The sequence below is a fragment of the Perognathus longimembris genome, chromosome 17 (genome assembly GCF_023159225.1).
Source record: "Perognathus longimembris pacificus isolate PPM17 chromosome 17, ASM2315922v1, whole genome shotgun sequence".
Lineage (NCBI taxonomy): Eukaryota > Metazoa > Chordata > Mammalia > Rodentia > Heteromyidae > Perognathus > Perognathus longimembris.
The window spans coordinates 45,701,870-45,707,869 of NC_063177.1; positions in this window are offsets into that span (position 1 = coordinate 45,701,870).

The following is a 6,000-nucleotide window of genomic DNA, read 5'->3' on the forward strand; positions in this document are numbered from 1 at the left end:
TTCTGGTTATATCTCGGTTTTGCACAATGCCTTGCCTAGTGCCCAATAATGATAACACGTTGGAAGAATGATGGTCCCCCTAAATGTCTCCATCCTAGTCCCCTGAACCTGCTGTCTAAGGAACTCTGGAGGCGGATAAACGGAAGGACCTTCTCAGGAAGGCCAGTGGAATCAGAGTCCCCATAAGAGGTAGGCACAAGCATCAGCCAGAGAAAGTTGTGATGTCAGAAACAGAGAATGGGAGGGATGCAGCCACAATCCAAGAGAATCAGGCGTCCCCTGAAAACTGGAAAAAGGAAAGACAGTTTCTTGCTAGAGCTTCTAGAAAGAGGATCCTTGCTGACAGCTTGGCTTTAGCCTCATTTCAGCCTTCTGACCTCTATAAGAGAATAGGCTTGTCTTACTTTAAGCCATTAACTTTGTATTATTGTCAAAGCATCCATTGGAGGTGGATAAATCTGGCACAGATTAGCTCTAATGGAGCACCCTGTGTCAGGAGGAGGTGAACTGGGGTGCGTGGGAAACGGTTCTCTGGGTGACCAGTTCTGTGACACAGATGGCAAAGAGAGAGAAAGAGGAGGGAGAGAGAAAGCACCAGGCCATGGGCAGTGGCAGGGGGAAGAGGAGATTAAGTGACAGTCATTTCAGAAAGGCACTCAAGGCCTGGTTTAGGTGGCAAGAGAGCAGTCAAAGGAATTACAGCTGTTTCCAGCTGTGCCCATATCTGTCATGTCCTCAGAATGAGAGGACAACATGGCGGAGCAGACCTGGATAAGAGAATCGCAGGCCTGCACAGGCACCTGTATGACCCGGAAGCTGCAGCCTGCAGAGCTGCACACGGGGGCCGACAGCTGCCCCGAGACAGGCAGAATCCTGTCCATAGAGAAATGGGAGCCCTGGCATTGCTTCAAACTGTAGTCTGAGATTTTAACCTTGATAACACCAAAGTTAGGCAGAGGGCAGAAGTCCAAGCAGGGGAAGTTCGGACGTGCTTTGTGTAAAGCTTCAGGAAGGTTAGTGAGATACTCTGGAATGGGCTTCTAATTCCTGGCTCTGCCATTTCCTAGCTGTCTGGCCCTGGCTTAGACACATGTCCTTGCCAAGTCTCAGTCTCTCCCTCCGTAAAGTGAGGAGGACTGTCAGAAGGTAGAAGACAGAGAACAAATGATGACTCCAGCCCACGTCCTGTGGCATGGAAAACCGGATCGGTGGTTTCATTGAAATCCTCTGCTGATAGGCTATCCATCTTGTTTGTTTTTTCCAGTAGCAGGGTTTGAACTCAAGGCCTCATGCTCTCGTTCATCTTTCTATCCCTCTTGAGCCATGCCTCTATCTCTGTCTTTTGCTAGTTGGAGATGGAGTCTCAAAGACTCCCAGGGCTGACCTTGAACTTCAGTCCTCCCAATCTCAGCCTCCCGATTACAGGCCTGAGCCAGTGTCCCTGACCCCATTCCTTCTGTTTCTACTCATAAACCCATAGTATTTTCCGGAGCAATTTATTTATCCTCTTCTTCATCCCTTTCCTCTTCTCTTTCTTCCTCTTTCAGACACCTTCTGTGTCTCTGCCCCAGGAACTGTCAGTCCTAATAGGACGCGGACCTCAAAGGGAAGGCCTGAGCACTGGGCCATGAGGTACCAAAGGCCTTTGCCTGAATCCAGACCCAGTGGGGACTGGGGCTGGGGAGCCAAGCTGGACCCTCACACGTTCCACATGCATCACTTGCGGTCCTGAGCTATCTTATGCTATTTGCAGGCAGTCAGGAGGACTGGGCTTTTCTCTCCTCCTGACGTGGCACAGGCAATGTCATTCCTATGGGAACTGCAGAAGTGTACCCAGAGCTCCTGGGCCCCAGACATCTCGACTGAGGAGCTGAACACAAACTCTCCCTCTGTCTATGCTTGGCCTCCCCTGTAGAGCTGCCTCTGGCCTCCCTCTGTCTTGCTGCCTCATGGGCTTGGCTCTTCCAGTTCTTTCCTCATTTCCCTTCCTGCTAGATAGACAAGGGGTCCCTTTGTCACCTCGCTGGCTCTTGGCCATTTCTATGAGCCTCCTGGGAGCCTGTGTTTGGATGGCTTAGTATCCCATGCTATTTGCATGGCTCAGGGTGGTGTTGGGCCAGCAGTGCCCAACTGGGAAATGTGTTTGAGCTTCTCTGTCTCTTCCCTAAGGTCTTTCAGGTTATGGCTTTGTAGCCACCTTCCCTGTCCTCCATTTCTTTAAGTGGTGACCAGGATTGCTTATTAAGGACAGACAGTTAAATCTAAACCAAAATGGAGGCCAAGTGCTGGTGACTCAAGCTTGTTATCCTAGCTACTCAGGAGGCTGAGATCTGAGGCTTGAAGTTCAAAGCCAGTCTGGGCGGGAATGTTTGTTAGACTCTCATCTCCAATTAATCACCGAGAAAGCTGAATATGGAGGTGTGGCTCCAGGGGCAGAGTGCTAGCCTTGATCTCAAAACTCAGGGACAGAACCCAGGCCCTGAGTTCAAGCCCCAGGATGGGCACAAAAACAAAAACAAACCAAAAAAAACCCTTCAAACTTAAAGTGAGAACAATGTCCGTGAAATGGGCTTTCCCCCTCCCCCAAATATTCTCATCAGGGGCAAAGAACAAAAGAGCAGAAAGTGCTGCTCTCTGTGATGGCAGTGACCTGAATGAACTTTCTGGGCTGTACAGTATCAATGCCCTGTGCGGGGATTCATTTCTATCCTGGGTGGCTGCAGCTGAGGGAGGCTTTGCCAAAGGCCTGGCGAGCCAAGCAGCTGTAGCCTCCCGTGACTCAGTTTAATAGATCCGTTCCACATCATGACTTTATAAACGCCTTGTCTCCAACTCTGATCTTTTCTAAAAGCAGGCAGGGCATAAATTAGAAATGAATTCATGTACAAATTGTGAATAAAATATTTGGTTGAAATAGAACAAATTACATTGATAGGGGAAATAATGAAATAGAATGTGATTAAAACATTTTTTAACCTTTTAGCCAAGCATGGTTGTATACACCTGTAGTCCCAGCTACTCAGAAGGCTGAGGAAGGAGAATCATGAGTTTGAGGCTAGACTTGATGACATAAGCAACAGAGTGATAATCTGTCTTTTAAAAAAATACACTTGCTGGGTGCTAGTGGCTCACACCTGTAATCCTAGCTACTCAGGAGGTTGCCATCTGAGGATCGTGGTTCAAATCCAGTCAGGGCAGGAAAGTCTGTGAGACTCGTATGTCCAATAAAGTACTCAGAAAAGGCCAGGAGTGGTGCTGTGGCTTAAGTGGTAGATTGCTAGCCTTGAGCAAAAGAAGCTCAGGGACAGCACCCAAACCTAGAGTTCAAGGCCCAGGATCAGCAAAAATAAAATAAAAATTAAAAAAACAAACAAACTTTCTTTATTGGAATAGCTAGGGGGAAGAATGAGGGTATATAGGGATTCTTGAAATTTCTTGTACAAAAGAGGAGCTACGAGCTTAACCACTTGGCAGTTCCTGCTAGGTGTTAGCCAGAGACAGGAAGATATTTCTTGGTCCCTGGTTTCCTGGGCAGAGACCAATTCAGGCCCCCTGCACTATTATTTTGAAGTTGGACCCTCAGACTGGGGCTTGGATGGGTTTTCAGTCCTTAGCTAGACCCAACCAGCATAGGATTGGCCCACTGCCCATTTCAGCAAATGTCCTTTCTGGTTGGTGGATCAGAAGGCAATTTCTCTGTTCACCTGGGGCTCTGTTTCTTTGATGCCTGGTCTGGGGTCGACGCCAGCATGGGTGTCTGTCTGGCAGCCACCCTCCTTTTATCTCCACAGTGGGTCCAGCGAGCAGCAGCTTCTCGTGAGAGAATGAGAACGCTAAGCTAGGCATCCGTGTGGAAATATCAGGAGCCCACAGTCTGATTTTACAAAAAGTCAAAGTAACCAGGAGGCAGTAGTGTCGACCTTCCAAATGGTGCTTTAGGGGATGAAGTCTGTCTTCTTTCTTACTCACAAAGCAGCTGGCTCACAACCTTCTTCTCTTCTCTCCAGAGCAGATTAATTCCCAGAATCCTCCTCTGCAGCTTAGGGCCAGTGCCCTGTTGTTGGCTGCGGGGTCACAGAAAGCCACTGTGGTCTCCACCCCCGGGTTGCCTGTGATTTAGACTCTTGGAGTCACATTTGACATCACCCTGGTCTCTTTGGTCTTTTCTAGACATGGGCCAAACTTGTTGCTGGGTCTTAAACCCCAGAGCAGGGGGAGGGGCCTGTGGCTGCCACTCCTCTGCCACCTGTCACCTCTCAGTCCTGCCCCTAAGCTGTCAGCAAAGAATCTTCACAGACCCCACCACAGCTATGACCCAGCTGTCTTCAGGCTCATGCTCTTTCCTTCTGGATTTTTCTAGGCCATAGCACAGTGACTACAAGAACAAGTGTCTTTTACAAATGGGAACAGAGAGGGTTAATGAGGTGTCCAAGGAATGTAGTTTCTTCTGGAACAGGGGACCCTCGGAGACAGACTAAATATATGGACATGAGCTGTTGGGGCCAGGGGAATAGCACTATGATTTGGATCTGAAACGGCCCCTAAGAACCCTTGTGTTGAAGGCTTGATTCCCAAAGAAGTGGAGCGTTTTGGTTGGCGATAGTATCGTGGTGATTCTGGCTTTATTGACTAATCCATGGATGGGTTGATAGTTTCCTAGGCTTATTGGGAGCTGGTGGAAGCTATAGAAGGTGGGGTGTGATTGGAGGAAGGAGATTTCTGGGGCCATGTCTTTGGAGGGTATATCTTGCTCCTATTCTTGTCTCTTTTTACTTCCTGGCTGCCATGAGGTGAGCAATTTGCTTCGTTCTACCACGTGCTCTCTGCGGCAAGGTCCTACTCCACCACAGGCCCAGAGACAATGGTTCCCATGGACAGAAACTCCCTCAAACTGTAAGCCCAAATGAACCTTTCCTCTTTGTAAGTGGATTGTATCTCAGGTGACAGAAAACTAACATAAAGGATCAGAAAACATTGTTCACCAAGGACAATATTTTTGATCTTGCATGTTATCTCTGATTGACCCTCTTTATGGAAAGCAATCGCATTGCCCATGGGGATGGGTGAGGCTGTTTGCAAATAAATTTTTATGTATAGACACTGAAATATGCATTTCATATAATTTTCATGTGTCATGAAATACTCTTGGTATTTATGACATGCCCTCATTCCCTCCCTCCCTCCCTCCCTCCCTCCCTCCCTCCCTCCCTCCCTCCCTCCCTCCCTCCTTTCCTCCCTCCCTCCTTCCCTCCCTCCCTCCCTCTCTTTCTTTCATACTGTAGCTTGGACTCAGGGCCTGGATCTTGTCCCTTAGCTACGTTGCTCAATGCTGATAATCCTACCACTTGAGCTATAGCTCCACTTCTGGATTTTTGCTCTTTCATTGGAGGTAAGAGTCTCACAGACTTTCTGAACTGTGATCCTCTGACCTCAGCCTCTTAAGTATCTAGGATGATAGGTGTGAGCCACTGGCACCTGGCTCCTTCTCATTTTTGAAAAGCCATTTGAAGCTGTCGAAACCACTTTTAGCTTGTAGACTTCCTAAGTAGTGGGCCAGGCTAGTTCCAATGAGCATACAAGTCCGATCACAGCATACAAGTCCTATCTGTCATTCCTGAAGGCTGAGTAGGGTCAGTGGGGTTGGGGAAGAGGGCACTGTAGTGACAGCATGCTGTGGGGCTCTGACCCCCAAGTCTCACTTTCTAGTGTTCTTGCAGCCAGAATCCAGCCTCCAAAGCCAGAGCTGGGAGGCTGTATGGCTCCCGTGCAGGGCCAGGGCTGCATGCTTAGTACTGCCGGGCTCTAGAAATAACTCCTCCTATTTTTAACACCCTTGCCCAGCCACAGGGTTTTCATTTTCACCATAACCACCTCCCAGGGCCCAGAAGTACAAGAATCTCCCTCCTCCTTCTCAATGCCCTCCTCAGAGCCCCCAGACACAGGCTAGGCACCCAAACAGTTGCTATGCAAGGTACAAGAGTCAAAGAAAAGATGGAGGGA